The sequence below is a fragment of the Moschus berezovskii genome, chromosome 5 (genome assembly GCF_049115385.1).
Source record: "Moschus berezovskii isolate FMDL1 chromosome 5, NW_MosBer_1.0, whole genome shotgun sequence".
Taxonomy (NCBI): Eukaryota; Metazoa; Chordata; class Mammalia; order Artiodactyla; family Moschidae; genus Moschus; species Moschus berezovskii.
The window spans coordinates 69,055,680-69,074,488 of NC_142464.1; the positions used below are offsets into that span (position 1 = coordinate 69,055,680).

The following is an 18,809-nucleotide window of genomic DNA, read 5'->3' on the forward strand; positions in this document are numbered from 1 at the left end:
GTCTAGTCTATTATCTGTTTGCAGATGAAAAACTCTCACCATGTACTTGACATATTTATACTCCCTTCTCACTAAAAGCCAGGATCACCTCAAATTAAACAAAAGGCTAAGATCCACTTGTTTCTCTTTCACTAAAAATGATATTGTAGACAAACATTTATCAGCATGGGAATTCATGACTTATTAAGTGGAAAAGAAAAGGTACCAAATAATTCATAGCATATTCTAAGCTGGCAGTATTAACATAAAAATAAACACATATAGGTATTAAACACAATAATAAAATAGAAGCTACTTTCTACTTCTTTTAAATAATCCATACCTAATTTTTCAAAAGTGCATCTAATCTTGTCAGAGACTCAAGTTTTCAGAAACCTACTTCAAATAATTTAATACTTGAAACAAGGAAGACTTTGAAAATATGTTTGTGATTAGGAAAAAAATAAAAGCACAGGACAAGTGGGAGTTCAAAGGAAGTATGGTGGTCGTTTAGGGTTCTGAATTTCCCCTCAGTTCAGTTCAGTTCAGTCGCTCAGTCGTGTCCGACTCTCTATGACCCCATGAATCACAGCACGCCAGGCCTCCCTGTCCATCACCAACTCCCGGAGGTCACTCAAACTCATGTCCACAGAGTTGGTGATGCCATCCAGCCATCTCATTCTCTGTCGTCCCTGTCTCCTCCCGCCCCCAACCTTTCCCAGCATCAGAGTCTTTTCCAGTGAGTCTACTCGTCGCATGAGGTGGCCAAAGTATTGCAGTTTCAGCTTTAGCATCAGTCCTTCAATGAACATCAAGGATTGATCTCCTTTAGAATGGACTGGTTGGATCTCCTTGCAGTCCAAGGGACTCTCAAGAGTCTTCTCCACACCACAGTTCAAAAGCATCAATTCTTCGGCGATCAGCTTTCTTCACAGTCCAACTCTCACAGCCATACATGACCACGGGAAAAACCATAGCCTTGACTAGATGGACCTTGGTTGGCAAAGTAATGTCTCTGCTTTTTAATATACTATCAAGGTTGGTCATAACTTTCCTTCCAAGGAGCAAGCGTCTTTTAATTTCATGGCTGCAATCAGCATCTGCAGTGATTTTGGAGCCCCAAAAAATAAAGTCTGACACTGTTTCCACTGTTTTTCCATCTATTTCCCATGAAGTGATGGGACCAGATGCCATGATCTTTGTTTTCTGAATGTTGAGCTTCAAGCCAACCTTTTCACTCTCCTCTTTCACTTTCATCAAGAGGCTTTTGAGTTCCTCTTCACTTTCTGCCGTAAGAGTAGTGTCATCTGCATATCTGAGGTTATTGATATTTCTCCCAGCAATCTTGGTTCCAGCTTGTGCTTCTTCCAGCCCAGCGTTCCTCATGATGTACTCTGCATATAAGTGAAATAAGCAAGGTGACAATATACAGCCTTGACGTACTCCTTTTCCTATTTGGAACCAGTCTGTTGTTCCATGTCCAGTTCTGACTGTTGCTTCCTGACCTGCATACAGGTTTCTCCAGAGGCAGGTCAGGTGGTCTGGTATTCCCATCTCTTTCAGAATGTTCCACAGTTTATTGTGATCCACACAGTCAAAGGCTTTGGCGTAGTCAATGAAGCAGAAATAGATGTTTTTCTGGAACTCTCTTGCTTTCTCCATGATCCAGCGGATGTTGGCAATTTGATCTCTGGTGCCTCTGCCTTTTCTAAAACCTGCTTGAACATCTGGGAATTCACGGTTCACATATTGCTGAAGCCTGGCTTGGAGAATTTTGAGCATGACTTTACTAGCATGTGAGATGAGTGCAATTGTGCGGTAGTTTGAGCATTCTTTGTGCATTTACCTTCCCCACAATAAGTCACGAATTCATTTAAGTACCTCTTATAAGGGTTTCCCAGGTGGTGCTAGTGGTAAAGAACCTGCCTACCAATGTAGGAGATTTAAGAGACGCGGGTTTGACCCCTGGGTTGGGAAGATCCCCTGGAGGAGGGCTTGGCAACCCACAACAGTATGCTTGCCTGAAGAATCCCATGGACAGAGGCCTGGTAGGTTACAGTTCATTGAGTCTCACAGAGATGGACACAACTGAAGCCACTTAGCACGCATGTACAGCTTTCAATGTACTATTAGAAACATGCACCTGTGACTTCTGTAAATTTCAGAAGGGACTTGCCTCTATCTCCCCCTGCCCTGCGCAGCCCTCTCCCTTGTTTACTTCCATACAACTAGTTCTTCACAACTAGATTTATGTGTAGCATCCACATTATAATCACCATTTTTTTAAACTTTAAGAGTCACCTGTGAACATCCTTCGTGCATACAAATTTTTACGTATTACATCAGTTTTAGTAAGCTTCTTCTGCCGTGGTCCCTCTGGTAACACAGGGACTCTCTTTAGTTTATTACGGTGATCAAAGGTCCTACCAATGCCTCGCTTCTACAAAATGGAAAAGTAACTTTTACAGCAATGTCACAAAGGGAATATTTTGGTGTAACAGAAGGAAAATATTTCACCAGGGACTATATAAAATTTTAAAGAAATGCTAAATCATTTGAAAGGCAATCTAAGTAGCTCTCTTTCTGGGGCTGTTATATTTCCAATTCAAACACCACTGCAAATATTGAGATCCTAAAGCCCAGAGAATTAATCTTTTGCTCTTTTCGTTCCACTTCTGTGAACAGATTGGTGACTTTCAACATAATCCTCTTTCAAATATCCTTCCAGGATGGAATAACAACTAGACCACATAGGATTTCCATTATTTTAAGGTCAATATGTGAATACAAACTAAAAAACTCAACTATTAATAAACATATTGCTATTATTTTTTAAAAATTCCACTGACATTTTTTAAAAATACTACAGTATATCACTACTGCCAATATTTCACTATAAACAGAAAAGCGTTTTTGGAGAAAATTTTCAAAGTCCTTGCTTTCAATGGATTTATATTTTAGCAGAAACTTCACAGCTCTCAGAAAGTGTTTTCGTGGTGTGTGTGTATACTCTGTGGTGTGTATAATATTTTTTCAGTGTGACTATCTTACTTAACTTCAGCCATAACTTAACTTACCATAATTATTTCCATATAACAAACAATTTAGTTATAAATAAATTTACATGACAAACAACATAACGATAAAATCTGATCTTACTGTTTAATGCTTCTATGAACCTTCTAGAGTAAAGTTCTTTTGTTTTGTTTTAGGAATGTTTCAACTATCTCATTTGTACTGTGAGAAATGCAGAGGAGTTAGAATACACAAAAAATACTAAGTTTAGAAAACTAGTGATTTAATGAGCAAACAGTTCCTACTGTCAATGATATTCTTTCAGAACACACCAGAAAAGAGGTGTGGGTGAACACATGTGAGTGTGCATGAGTGTGTGTGTGCTATTTTGTTTACATTCTTAGAGGCCACTCATATTTCCAAGTAAGATCGACAAGAAAGCAGACTGACGTTATTATTTTTAGGGTCCATTTTACCTTTCTTTTCAAAAAGATCAGGGAATAAAACTGAATTTTATGGCACCAAATAAGATTTTTGGTCAAGGCATTCCTACAGGTGTCTCAAACTATCTTCAAGTTTCTATAAGTTGTAAAACAATAAAACTGACAGGTGCATCAATTCTTCCAAGGCCAAGCTACATGAGAGACTTATTGAATACGTGCTTTTCAACTTTATTTTCCCTTCCAGACAAGAAAAGAACCAAATGGATTTCATTCTTATCCTAAATAATTCAGAACCAAAGAGCTTATTTAAATGTCTAAAATACCTGAAGCTCAGAAAACTGGACTCAGTTTTCTGTCACACCATATTACACTCTTATCTTTAGAATTTATCTTCTGAACACCTGGTAAAAGATTTTATCACAACCTTGAGGACTCAGTTTGATTTCCCAAAGAAATGACACAATGCAGAAAGTCATCCTAATATCTTGGAAGGTTGTTTTTTTGTTTGTTTTTTTTTTAAGGTTCCTGAGTCCCTTTCCATGTTTCAAGCCCATAAGCCCATATAAAACTTATAAAGCCAGGAAAGAAAGGAAGTAGAAAAGCGACAGACACACTGTTAACTTTCTGAGAGAAATTTAACAGAATTTTTTTAAAAGCAAGTTAGAAAAACACTTACTTTTCCCAGGTCTTTGGTACGAAGCTCAGAAGGCAAGTTCCCTTTTCCCACAAAGTCCTGTTAATTACTAGCAATGACTCAGTGAGGTCAGGCAGCCCAAATATATCTAGAAACTGTGTGGAGACAAAAAGTTAACAAAGTCAGATTAGAAATTAAAAATCAAAATACCACATTGCTATTCAGAGTCTCTACACATAATTAAAATACAGATTTCACTGGAATATCTAAATGATGAACTGTGTTATCTACTTTTCTTTCAGAACAATACTAACGAGACTTGCTAAATCTAGATGGTGTTTTGACTTGTCACCTTATTAAAGTTACTGAAGCAGGAACCAGCAAGGCATCTTGGAACCATTCATGATAAAAATGTTCTTCTCAGGGAGTCATAAAAAGCAACTGAGGGAGGATCTGGACTTCTAATTATACTGCGACTTGGGAGGGAAGGTCTTCTGAAATCACACTTGCCTGCCCCACCTTCCAAAGATGAGCTCATCTCACAAACACAGAAGCGGGTTGTAAATAGACATGAACAATAATAACTTAAGAAAATTCATCAACTTATAAATGCCCGTCAGGTGTACCCACTTAAGCACACTTCACTTTTGCAGGTGGGAATGAGAAGAGTCTTGTTAACTTTTTTCTAACGAAACAGAAAATCTGAAAATTCTGTGTGATGATGATCTCACTTAAAACATCAGTTACTTCCTCCCACAATCTTGCAAATGAATACACAGGTAGTAACTCATCATAAGATAAATGAGTTTCAGTAGGCATAACAGATGCCACAGGTAAATCATAATTTGAAGTCTAAACCCATCAGCCTCTCCCGCACTGACCAGGCTGCACACAAGACGTTATTCTAAGAAGTGTGATAAACTCGTTTAAAATTCATAAGAGATTGAGAAATAGGTCCATCAGGAGGAGGCAAGATGTACTGGCACCACAGGCAGTCAGAAACCCACAGACGTCAATAGGCATCATTGATTACTCCTGTCGCTGTTACAGTTTAGCTACTGTTATAGTTATTGTCACATTACACAGTGTAATGTAACTGACTCTTAAGCCAGGTTTTTCTGTTTTTACAGGAATATCCCTGAGACATCAGTGTAGGACCACATGTAAAACTCAGTTCTCCTCTAACTCTTGTGTTTGATATCACAGGGAACAACTGGAGCAACAAATTTCACATTTGTTTAGGCACAATTTCACACGGCAAGAAACACACGGTAACAGCAGAAGACTGCACGGGGCGGAACCCAGCTGCCTAAGGTTATACAGAATGCACAAAGCCACACCTCAAATACCTGCCAGCGATCTCAGCTCCCCCCACGGGTGCCAAGCCACCGTCCTCCACACCGGGTGTCCAACTTTGCTTCTGATTTCAGGTTACCCCCCTCCCATCACCTCACAATGACTCACAAGCTATAACCCTTCCAGGGCCTCAGTCCAGAGGAAACGTCAGGGTTTTCTCCTGTGTTGTACTTTTTATCCATTTCTTTCTTAACCCAACAAATATGTGTAAAATTGTGCTCCAATTTTTATCCAGTTCCCATTCCATTTTTTTTAATGTGTCACCAAGAAAGGTTTTTGAGTGTATGTCCCTAATCTCACTTTTCCCTTAAGCACTGGGGGGAGGGCGGGGCGGGGTAAGGCACTGTATTATGATTCTGCATTGCATGGCGGATTTTAGAAACACATGTATTGCACTTTAGCAGAGCTGACTGTATAATAACCACTGTTTATAAGGATGCTTGTGATTTCAATCAGAGGAGTTAAATTACGATTTTCATGTATTTTCATTATGATAAGACAATAGCAATATATGTCATACAATTTTATAAAGAATCTCACTCACATTTTAGGTTTTACAGTAACCTAGTATGAACACTTTTAAGGGTGTTTCAGTTACATGAAAAATTTATTTATTAGAAGTTTCCTGATGGTCTTGTTAATAAATAAGGCGTTACTGTACCATTCTGGAGAGACCAACATGATGGTGTTATAAAGACAGATTCTTGCAGAGGAGGACTTATCCCGAATTGCCAGAGAGGACAAACTGAATTACTTGTCATTCCTTGAAACCAATAAATCTTTAAAGGATTGAATTTATCCTTTAAAAAAGTCCAAGATGTACATAAAGATATGTACAAAAAGTTTTCCATTACAATAACATATTAAGCAATTTTAAAACAAATATTTGGCAATGGATAAACAATTTTTTTAAATCTGTAAGATACTTAACAAAATGAGAAAATGTTTCTAATCAGTGTTCACTGGGGAGTGCTGGCTATAGGATGGATGATACGTTCAATGTGATCCCATTTTTTTTTAAGTATCTATATCCAGAAAAAAAAGACTAGAATGAAAACAAGTCAATATTTGAATAGTTGCTAATTAAAGATAACAAAAATAGAGTAGAATAATTTTTACTTTCTTCGCATTTTCCTGTGGTATCCAAATTTTCCACAATAATCATGTCTACTTTTACAGTTAGAAATAACAATATGCTATATAAAAATAGGACCAAGTCATCTGGTGGGAAAAAAACTCTTTTTATCCCACTTTAATTTCAAATGTGAATCCAGACAGTAAAATGAACACCAGCCCAAGAACAAGGACACCAGATGCTACCTCCACAAGCATTAACAGTCACAGAAAGTATTTTCTATCTCATAATTCAAAGGCAAATACAGTCCCCAAAGAGATGTTCAAAGGACATAGATCAGTTATAAAAGCCGAAATATAATTCGCTTTTACGGCCTAAAACAGTTATGGATTTAGTAAAATCCAGATTAAGGAAGATTTTTAATTATATAATTACATATAAGCTGTCTTAATGTCCGAAAGAAACTTAGTTATGAATGCAGAAACTGCGCTCTGGATATAACTCCTTTCAAACAGGATCAAGATTAGAGAAATACAAGAAGCAATGGTTTCGGTTATGGGGATGAATGCCTCACTAAGGGGAGTTTTCAACAGAAAGTAAGAAAAGAGAGCTGGATCTTTATGACCTCCGAAAGAACTCAGTTATATTACAATTTTCCCGATAAACATAAAACTGGGCTTTGAAAATAACTCATTTGCCAAAAATGGTGATTCCTTAGTCATCAGTCTGCTTAGTTTAATCCCGCGCACTGAAATCCCATAAGACCTGAATGGAGAAAGCACTCAGGAGTCAAGGGCTAATGTGGGGCAATTTGGCCACCACACACTTGAGTTCACTTACTTATGCCAGCCAGCAGCACATTTAAATGATGCGCCCCTTTTCATTTTCAGTGTAACCTTACTAGCTTATCAAATACCAAGTAACTATTTGGTGTAGAGCAACTGCTTTAGTACTCTCCATTCTCAAGAATGCACTGAGGGTTAAAAATCAGGGGCGGGAGGGGTGCTGTTTCACAAAATTACAAAGCATCTGTAACATGTAATGTATACATCTGAATAATAACCATAGTCCTGTTGTATATAGATGTACTAGTCTCTGTTCTTTTTTTTAACTTCCAAAAATGTTGACTTCAATGAAAAACAAACAAAAACAAAACCCTTCTGTTTCAAATTTGCTTTTGTATTTTTAAGCATTTTCAAAAGCTACCGATCGTATGGAAACAATTAACTACTGCCTTCATGTTTTGTTTTGTTTCATAGAATAGAAAAGGCAAATTGAACATTTTAATTACACTATCTACAAAGAGAGATCACAGAGGTGATACTGAGTTCCAGAAAAATCAGTCAGTTCAAATTCAAGAGCAAAGGCTTCATTTTATCAAATGTATGTTGATTGCTTTAGAAAATAACTTAGAAATTCTTGGCTTCTATGTTTTATAAGTTGCTGCCTAAAAAGTTGCACATATGCGCCTTTAATAATTTGCAACCAAATATTATAATCAACAAGTAAATTCAAATATTGTTTTCAATTAGGAGTGTTGAAAATAAAAACTATGAGTTTTAATTTTTACAAGAAGACATGCTGAAATATACATTTACCTATACACACCTCACACTAAGGGATTCTCAGTATGGAAACTGTATTTCTTAAACTGCTGTAAGAATTAGCATACATGTTAGCACAGGGGGATGCACTTTCTCAGCATTACTGGATATAAAAAAGGGCAACCAATTTTCAGAGTCTACCTGGAAAATAAGCAGAAATTATTTTCTCAGGCTCTCTAGTCACTCCCTGGGCAGAATTCCAACATAATCTAAATTGGTCTTGGCACTATCTCACTCCCCCTTTTGCATCACTGAGCCACCTCTGGTCCAAAGCCCAGTGACCTTCAATTTCCATGGCCTCTTCCTTTCACTGGTTCTTCCCTTCCAACTTCTAGACTCCTGAGGACTCCATGTGAATATTTCAGCAAAGCTGGGGATTGAGGGAGTTTAAACAAATGATTCATGAATTTTAACTTTCTCTGGATTATATGCATTTTTAGAGAAAAGCTTGACTACCCAGATCCTGTCTTTCTCAATACTGTAACTCACTAGAGAAATAGTTGAATCCAGGCCTGGACGGTAAGGAAAGTACAATATAAGCCTAGAACATTCCACTATGCCAGAAAGCAAGAAGTGCTCAAATATTAATGCAGACATGACACAGGACAAAGGAGCTGCCTTGAAGGGGCTCCCACTAGTCACATGTGGTACAGTCTGAACAAGGAAAAGAATGATATGGATAAACTGTAACACGTTCAACTTAAAAAAAGGAACCATAAATCCATAGATCTTCAAGCAAAGGGGGATACTGGAATGCTCTTTACAAAGACAGCCAGCTAACAAACACCAAAGGAACAGCAGAAACAGAAAATCCCACTTTGCAACCAGCGACGCAATGATTGATTCAGTCAAGGCTCATTAACAGACATGAAGACCATTAGGGGAAGGGTTGCTGTGGAACAGGATACTCACACAGTCTCTGAGTATCACCCTTCGGATTACTCATCACTTACCTAGGGGAAAAGGTATCCTTATGATGGAGAGCTCTGGCAGACCACCTTACCCAAGTGATGGCTGGGCTGGTATAATCAATCATAGGGTTACCGGACGCCACATGTCTCCACTATGTAATGTGCCTGTCAAAATGCTTAATCTGTATCGCATCATAAATTAACAATCAAGTCCAGATTGCAGTACTTTCTATAAGAAAATTATCTTGGAATTTTCCAAGATATCAGTGCCACAGATGACAAAAATAAATGAAAACAGGGTGACTGTTCTGGATGAAAGGAAAAGAGACCAAATGTAATGAATGATTGTTGGTGAACTTTGGATGAGGAGAAGGGTTATAAAAGACATTACTGGAATAATTGGGGAAATCTGAATCAGTATTATGGACTGTGTGGGAGAATACTCTTGTGATTGTGAAATAACATGTGAAAGTAATTGTAGTAAAGGGTCATGCATGACCTCTATAATTCAAATGGTTCAGCAGAAGTATTTTTAAAGTATATGTATTCAGAGAAGGAAATGGCAACCCACTCCAGTATTCTTGCCTGGAGAATCCCAGGGACGGGGGAGCCTGGTGGGCTGCCGTCTATGGGGTCGCACAGAGTCAGACACGACTGAAGTGACTTAGCAGCAGCAGCAGCAGCATTCAGAGACAGAAAGAAACAGAGAAAACAAATTTGGCAAAATGTAAGCATTTTATATCGCAGGCTATAACCTACAAAAGCCAGTAACTATGGTTACTTATCAGTTCAGTTCAGTTCAGTCACTCAGTCATGTCCGACTCTTTGCAACCCCATGAATCACAGCACGCTAGGCCTCTCTGTCCATCACCAACTCCTGGAGCTCACTCAAACTCATGTCCATCGAGTCGGTGATGCCATCCAGCTCTGTTGTCCCTGTCTCCTCCCGCCCCCAATTCTTCCTAGCATCAGACTCTTTTCCAGTGAGTCAACTCGTCGCATGAGGTGGCCAAAGTATTGCAGTTTCAGCTTTAGCATCAGTCCTTCCAGTGAACACCCAGGATTGATCTCCTTTAGAATGGACTGGTTGGATCTCCTTGCAGTCCAAGGGACTCTCAAGAGTCTTCTCCAGCACCACAGTTCAAAAGCATCAATTCTTTGGCGATCAGCTTTCTTCACAGTCCAACTCTCACATCCATACATGACCACGGGAAAAACCATAGCCTTGACTAGACAGACCTTGGTTGGCAAAGCAATGTCTCTGCTTTTTAATACGCTATCTAGGTTGGTCATAACTTTCCTTTCAAGGAGTAAGTGTCTTTTAATTTCCTGGCTGCAATCAGCATCTGCAGTGATTTTGGAGCCCAAAAAAATAAAGTCTGACACTGTTTCCACTGTTTCCCCATCTATTTCCCATGAAGTGATGGGACCAGATGCCATGATCTTCATTTTCTGAATGTTGAGCTTCAAGCCAAACTTATAGGTTAGGTCTACTCCATATAAAGAGAGATAATAGAGGAGCTTATGGTTGAAACTGACACAAAAAGATTAATTTTTGTAACACAAAAATTACAGCATTTAGTCTATACCAAAAAAACCCAAACCTTCTCCAATTCAGTTTTCTGCTGTAGCAGTTAATAGTCATTAGGTGGAAGGAAGAAGATTTATAAAGAAAAGAAACCTAAGGAAGAGGATGACAACGGATAAAAATTAGGCACAGTTCAGTTCTTTTCCACACCTCTTCTTTTGAAGAAGAGGTTAAGTTCCAAGGTTTAAAAAATTATGCCTTGTTTTCCATCTTGATGACCCTGGGTAGATGTAAACGTTTCCACTGAATAAGAAAGAGTCCCACTGCAAGATGGAAACTAATTAAACACCAGAACCAGGGAAGCTGAGCATTTCATTTCACGCTCAGCCCTGGCCAAGCCTAGAACAGAGGGGCATGCATCTGAATAACCATCCTTCTGAGCAAACTAGCATCCCAGGCTTGCCACTTTCAGCACCTCCTCAAACTGAACGTGTTGGAAGCAGAGTTCTCCACCACCAAACCCGACCCGGTGCTTCCATCACCTTTCTTCTTAGTCTGTTGTTGTTTAGTCACTAAGTCATGTCCCACTCTTTGCGACCCCAAGGGCTGTAGCCTACCAGGCTCCTCTGTCCACGGGATTTCCCAGGCCAGAATACTGGGGTGGGTTGCCATTTCCTTCTCCACTTTTTGGTCCATCCAGTTTCAAAAGCGCAGTTTCATCTTTTACTTCAGTTCCCACCTGCCCTGCCTTCCTCGTTCACATACTCAGGGCCATATTAGCCACAAGGTCTCTCTCAGTCCAGGCAGAAACAGACTCTCTTTTCTGTTTCTCCTCAGTATTTTTATCTATGGCACGTACTTGGCACTTTTACAATATTTTTGCCACACAGAACCAATTCTGCACTCACTGTAGGTAAGAGCTTTATTATGTCACCTCATTAAAAAAAAAACAACAAACACTCTAATTCTGTGAAGTACTATTTACGGAATGGATAGTCAGGTGAGATAACTTGTATGAGGTCACAAAGTTGATCTACCCCAATACCAAGGTGCTTCAGATTTTATTTATCATTTTAAACACTGTCCCCTGTCCTTAAATCAAGCACAGACTCCTTGAAGAAAGGGATCATTTTATCTGGCTCTGCGCTCTCTCCAGAGTCTAGCAACACTCATAACTCATGTTCACGGAATTATATTTCAAGACTCAGCTCAGAAACGATTTTTCTTTCTGACTTCCAGCCTCCTCTTGTGCCCTCTTCCTTGCCCTCTGAATGCTTCTACTGCAATACAGGCACGCCCTAACTGCGGGGTTTGTGGCAGCCACACGTGTGCCCTGGAACACAGTAGGCACTTAATGAATGTTCACCAAATGAAATGTTTATGCATGAGACAGCTGGGTTCCTTATCAAGGCTGCTATGTCTCGCTAGAAAATTGATCTCCACTTTTATCATTATCACATACTGAGGAAATTATCTTAAGAAAGAGGAACAGTGGGGAAATGGAGATAAACCGTCTTGGTCTTTGGGTCCTACTCACTTCATCTGCTGTCCCGGGTATACTGTGTTCTGGAGAAGTGCTTCTGAATTTTAACATATACAAAATATCACTCAATACAAATTACAATTCCGTATATCACAGGGCTTCCCAGGTGGCACTAGTGGTAAAGAACCCGCCTGCCAACACAGGAGACATAAGAGATGGAGGTTTGATCCCTAGGTTGGGAAGATCCCGAGGAGGAGGGCACAGCGGCCCACTTCTATATTATTGCCTGAAGAATCCCATGGACAGAGGAGCCTGGCGGGCTACAGTCCGTGTAGATCAACACAGAGTTGGTCACGACTGAAGCGACTTGGCATGCACACAGCATATCACAGTACAGTCTGAAATTCTGTATTTCTTCTTTGGGGGTGGGGAGTAAAGGATGCAAACAAGAGGCTAACCAAGATACTGTATTTCTAACAAGCTCCCAAGAGATGTCTGTGCTGCTGATCTATGGACCACACTTTTGAGGAACAAAAGTGCTAGACTGTAAAAGTGAAGCTGTTCCCATTTCTCTTAAAAGAAAAATAGCATGAAGGCTAAATGACCAGACATGAATTCACAGTGTTAATGCTAGTTATCGCTGGGTTTCTTCTTTCCACTTTTCTATAATTTCCAAGTACTCTATAATGACTCTTGCTGATGGAAATAAAAATTTTAAATTCTATATATACACATGCATAAAAAACTCTCCATTTGGACACTTCTACTCTGCTCGGCTACATCTTTGTTTAAGCAACAAATATACTTAAAAGGACCAGACTTGGGAAATAACAAGATGGTGAATTTAGCAATTCTCTGTCTGCTCATTTTAACACGTAGATTAACATAAAATAGTAATTACCCTTAACAAGCAGTCACCACCACAAGCATTGTTTTTCTCAGGTTCCTTTCCCTTAAAAGAAAGAGAAAGAATTCATTCAGGTAGAAGACAATAAAAGGCAAACCAAATTAAGGACAGGAGAAAAACCAAGCAGGCGCTACACTGAACCTCGTCCAAGTGTGTCAATAGAACCTCGTGAAGTTGAAACGAAGGTGGAAACGCATTCTCCCAGCAGAAGCAGGGTGGGCTGGGTTCCCCGACAAGGCTAAGGGGAATAAATTAGAGCGGCACTCACAAGGCACCTGCAAGTGAGGTGGAAAGAAATGGTCCTCAGAGGAGCTCCCTTCCAAAGTGTAACAAGGGGAGATCATTAGGAAAAGGCAATTAGAGGATGCACGTTTGCAGGAAAGCACTCCCCAAATACCTGAATCCTTTCTGTTCCATGGAGTTCCAAAGGATGCCAGGTTTAGTCTTTCAGCTGTGAAAGTTGCAGCCCTGGCAGGCAGGCCCCTCATAACCACTCTGTACCTGCAGCTATTCCAGACACTTGCCTAGGACACAGGTGGCTGTGAAGTGACAAAAACAAAGGAGGTATCCAAGTGCCACTCCTCTGTAACCAGAGTGTTCCTGGTTAAAGCAGGATGGACAAGGTTCTGCATTCTCTGTTTTCCAACCCACAGTTCTAAACGACTTTTTCCCGTAAAGAAATACTGTGAAATTCACTGTGAAATTACCTGAAAGGACGGGAACATAGTGTTTGGAAGGCTTATATATACACTGGGACTAAAAACCACTTCTGTGTCTATTAAGAATGTGGTTTCATATCTGTAAAGTTTAGACATGCTAGACATTCAGCTCAACTGAAAACAGTGAGTCACTGTTTCTTTGCTGAATCCTGTGAGTCTAGAGCTGGACCATTCAAGGCAAATACACATATACTGAGGTTTCTAAAAATGTGATCATTTGAGATTTCAAAAGTAATGTCAAAGTCATCGTCTTGATGGGAGGGAAAATAATCTGAAATCTACTTGGACTTCCTTACCCTTCTTTTATTGAAATTCAAATTGTTTATATTTTGAATTACAGGAATTGTAGATGGCAAGGAAGAAAGCACCATAATTTTCTTAGTGATCCAAAGCCTACAAGTCCTAATATCTTAGTTGGAATTTCAGATTTAAAGAGACTTAGGAAGAATGACAAATAAAATGCAATACATGGTCTTTAGCTTGTATTCTGGTTTCTAAAAAATGCTTTTAATGCTAAAGACTTAGAAGACTAAGTCTCTGGGAAGTTTGACGAAGGATTGATAATAAATGATATTTGGGGATTATTATTTATTTTGCTGGTCATCATAATAGTACTGCAGTTATGTAAGGTAGCTTCTGTATTTTTTGGAAACGCAGGCTAAAGTGTTTAGGGGTAAAATGCCATGAATTCTAAAATTTATTTTTAAGTAGTTCAGCAAAAAATAATATATGTAAATTTATACACATGAAGTAAATAGGAAAAATGTTAATAATCACTGAAATTAGATAGGGTTCTATGGGTGTTCATGGCAGTATTCTTTAAACTGTTTTTCTCTTTGAAAATTTTTAGAAGTAAAAGTTTAAATTTATATCAAAAACACACATGGCCCTAATGATTTTATCTACCCTGTCTTGCCATATTAGACCACAGTCTTTTCTCCAGAAGACCTCTCTCACATCTTCCACCTCTGTAACTTTGTGAATTACATGCTCTCAATTTTCTCCCTCTGGTCACTTTACCTTTGGTGAAGTCTGATTTATTCTTTCAGGTCAATCTCAAATGCTACCTCCTCTTTCCTAACCTCTGCCCAACTTGATGCATCTCCCCTTTTCTGACTGCCTATGACATCTTGGTGATGTACAGGGAGGCCTGGCGTGCTGTGATTCATGGGGTCGCGGAGAGTCGGACATGACTGAGCGATTGAACTGAACTGAACTGATGACATCTTGGACTGTGAAGAAAGCTGATAGCTGAAGAAGTGATGCCTTTGAACTGTGGTGTTGGAGAAGACTCGAGAGTTCTTTGGACTGCAAGGAGATCCAACCAGTCCATTCAAAAGGAGATCAGTCCTGGGTGTTCACTGGAAGGACTGATGCTAAAGCTGAAACTGCAATACTTTGGCCACCTCATGCGAAGAGTTGACTCACTGGAAAAGACTCTGATGCTGGGAAGGATTGGGGGCAGAAGGAGAAGGGGACGACGGAGAATGAGATGGCTGGATGGCATCACCAACTCGATGGACATGAGTTTGAGTGAACTCTCAAAGTTGGTGATAGACAGGGAGGCCTGGCGTGCTGTGATTCATGGGATCGCAAAGAGTCGGACACGACTGAGCGACTGAACTAAACTGAACTGATGACACCTTGTACCTCTCATCACACTTCTCACATTCCATCCTGCATGATAAACACTGACGCTGACCTTTACTGAGTGCTTCCCACATGTGAAGCATTCTTTCCTCTCTTCGTTTCTTTCCTACCCCACTGAGGTAGCAACTGTCAGTATCCTCTTTCCACAGGTGAGAAAAGAGGGATGAGAGGCTGGGTGACTTATTCACAGGGTTAGTAAGAGGCAGGGCCAGGCTTCATTCAAACATAGCCCATTTGCATTCAAACTCTTAAGCACTCGTGTGCATGTCATCAGCACGGTGGCCTGATCCTTCCATAATAACAATTTAAGGGCAGGTAGAGCATAGGGACAGGGGAGCCTGGTGGGCTGCCGTCTATGGGGTCACCAGAGTCGGACACGACTGAAGTGACTTAGCAGCAGCAGCAGCAGCAGCAGAGCATATTATTTATTTATTAACTCAACCAATAATCATTGAAAAGCCACTATTATCCAGAAACAACTGCCTTATGTGATGGGGTAAAGTTGTTAACATCAACATTTTAGCAATCAGCGAACTAAAATAGACTGGAATGGGTGAATTTAACTCAGATGACCATTATATCTACTACTGTGGGCAAGAATCCCTTAGAAGAAATGGAGTAGCCATCATAGTCAAAAAAAGAGTCCGAAATGCAGTACTTGGATGCAAATCTCAAAAACGACAGAATGATCTCTGTTCATTTCCAGGGCAAACCATTCAATATCACAGTAATCCAAGTCTATACCTGACCAGTAATGCTGAAGAAGCTGAAACTGAATGGTTCGAATGAAGACCTACAAGACCTAAGAACACGCACCCCTTTTCATTATAGGGGACTGGAATGCAAAAGTAGGAAGTCAAGAAATGCCTAGAGAAACAGGCAAACTTGGCTTTGGAGTACAGAATGAAGCAGGGCAAAGGCTAATAGAGTTTTGCCAAGAGAACAGACTGGTCACAGCAAACACCCTCTTCCAACAACACAAGAGAAGACTCTACACATGGACATCACCAGATGGTCAATACCGAAATCAGACTGAATATATTCTTTGCAGCAAAAGATGAGAAGCTCTATTCAGTCAGCAAAAACAAGACTTGGAGCTGACTGTGGCTCAGATCATGAACTCCTTATTGCCAAATGTAGACTTCAATTGAAGACAGTAGGGAAAACCACTAGACCATTCAGACAGGACCTAAATCAAATCCCTTACGACTATACAGTGGAAGTGACAAACATATTCAAGGGGCTAGATCTGATAGAGTGCCTGAAGAACTATGGATGGAGGCTCATGACATTGTACAGGAGGAAGTGATCAAGACCATCCCCAAGAAAAAGAAATGCAAAAAGGCAAAATGGTTGTCTGAGGAGGCCTTACAGATAGCTGTGAAAAGAAGAGAAGGGAAAGGCAAAGGAGAAAAGGAAAGATATACCCATTTGAATGCACAGTCCCAAAGAATAGCAAGGAGAGATAAGAAAGCCCTTCTCAGTGATCAATGCAAACAAATAGAGGAAAACAATAGAATGGGAAAGACTAGAGATCTCTTCAAGAAAATTAGAGATACCAAGGGAATATTTCATGCAAAGATGGGCACAATAAAGGACAGAAATGGTATGGACCTAACAGAAGCAAAGATATTATGAAGAGGTGGCAAGAATACAGAAGAACTATACAAAAAAGATCTTCACGACCCAGATAATCACAATGGTGTGATCCCTTACCTAGAGCCAGACATCCTAGAATGCAAAGTCAAGTGGGCCTTAGGAAGCATCACTACGAACGAAGCTTGTGGAGATGATGGAATTCCTGTTGAACTATTTCAAATCCTAAAAGATGATGCTATGAAAGTGCTGCACTCAATATGACAGCAAATCCGGAAAAAGCAGAAGTAGCCAGGGGACTGGAAAAGGTCAGTTTTCATTCCAATCTCAAAGAAAGGCAATGCCAAAGAATGCTCAAACTATTGCACAACTGCACTCATCTCACATGCTAGCAAAGTAATGCTCAAAATTCTCCAAGCCAGGCTTGGAACTGTGAACTTCCAGATGCTCAAGCTGCACTTAGAAAAGGCAGAGGAACCAGAGATCAAATTGTCAACATCCACTGGATCATAGAAAAAGCAAGAGAGTTCAAGAAAAACATCTATTTCTGCTTTATTGACTATGCCAAAGCCTTTGACTGTGTGGATCACAACAAACTGGAAAATTCTGAAAGAGATGGGAATACCAGACCACCAGACCTGTTTCCTCAGAAATCTGTATGCAGGTCAAGAAGCAACAGTCAGAATTGGACATGGAAAAACAGACTGGTTATAAATCGGAAAAGGAGTACATCAAGACTGTATATTGTCACCCTGCTTATTTAACATATATGCAGAGTACATCATGAGAAACACTGGGCTGGAGGAAGCACAAACTGGAATCAAGATTGCCAGGAGAAATATCAATAACCTCAGATATGCAGATGGCACCACCATTATGGCAGAAAGTGAAGAAGAACTAAAGAGCCTCTTGATGAAAGTGAAAGAGGAGAGTGAAAAAGTTGGCTTAAAGCTCAACTTCAGAAAACAAAGATTATGGCATCTGGTCCCATCACTTCATGGTAAATAGATGAGGAAACAGTGGAAACAGTGGCTGACTTTCTTTTCTTGGGCTCCAAAATCACTCCAGACGGTGACTGAAGCCATAAGACACTTGCTGCTTGGAAGAAAAGTTACGTCCAACCTAGATAGCATATTAAAAAGCAGAGACATTACTTTGCCAACAAAGGTCCGTCTAGTCAAAGCTATGGTTTTTCCAGTAGTCCAGTATGGATGTGAGAGTTGGATGATAAAGAAAGCTGAGTGCCAAAGAATTGATGCTTTTGAACTGTGGTGTTAGGAAACACTCTTGAGATTCCCTTAGACTGCAAGGAGATCCAACCAGTCCATCCTAAGGGAAATCAGTCCTGAATATTCACTGGAAGGACTGATGCTAAAGCTAAAACTCCAATACTTTGGCCACCTGATGCAAAGAACTGACTCATTAGAAAAGACCCTGATGCTGGGAAAGATTGAAGGCGGGAGGAGAAGGGGCCGACAGAGGATGAGATGGTTGGATGGCATCACCGACTCGACGGACATGAGTTTGAGTAAACTCCAGAAGTTGGTGATAGACAGGGAGGCTTGGCGTGCTGCAGTCCATGAGGTTTCAAACAGTCGGACACAACTGTGCAACTGAAATGAACTGAAAGTTTTGAGTGAAAAGTACAGTTTTGACTTAAATAAAAGGAAATCTGGACAAACTATGGACTTTAATCAACCCTGGATATTCATTGGAAAGACTGATGCTGAAATTCCAATACTCTGGCCACCTGATGTAAAGAGTCAACTCATTGGGAATGACTCTGAGGCTGGGAAAGATTGAAGGTAAAAGGAGAAAAGAGTGGCAGAGGTTGTGATGGTTAGATAGCATCACCAACTCAGTGGACATGAATTTGAGCAAACTCCAGGAGATAGTGAAGGACAGGGAA

At 40.0% G+C, this 18,809-nt stretch overlaps 1 protein-coding gene and 1 pseudogene across 17 annotated transcripts in view; one reads left to right on the forward strand and one right to left on the reverse strand.

The window, feature by feature from the left end:
* APBB2 (amyloid beta precursor protein binding family B member 2) overlaps positions 1-18,809 on the reverse strand; it is a 388,982-nt gene that overhangs the window by 265,369 nt on the left and 104,804 nt on the right. For 14 of the 17 annotated variants that reach the window (XM_055435278.2, XM_055435274.2, XM_055435271.2 and 11 more), the window contains one exon: positions 4,114-4,226. The exons of 1 other annotated variant lie outside the window; for it this stretch is intronic. The gene's annotated coding sequence lies outside the window, so the exon portion shown is untranslated. Of the gene's footprint in view, positions 1-4,113; positions 4,227-12,929; positions 12,981-13,332; positions 13,475-18,809 lie in introns of all 17 variants that reach the window. 2 more of the 17 variants (XM_055435273.2, XM_055435276.2) reach the window with 2 other exon arrangements.
* The window catches only part of LOC148777849 (uncharacterized), a 169,771-nt pseudogene that overhangs the window by 46,224 nt on the left and 104,738 nt on the right, over positions 1-18,809 (forward strand).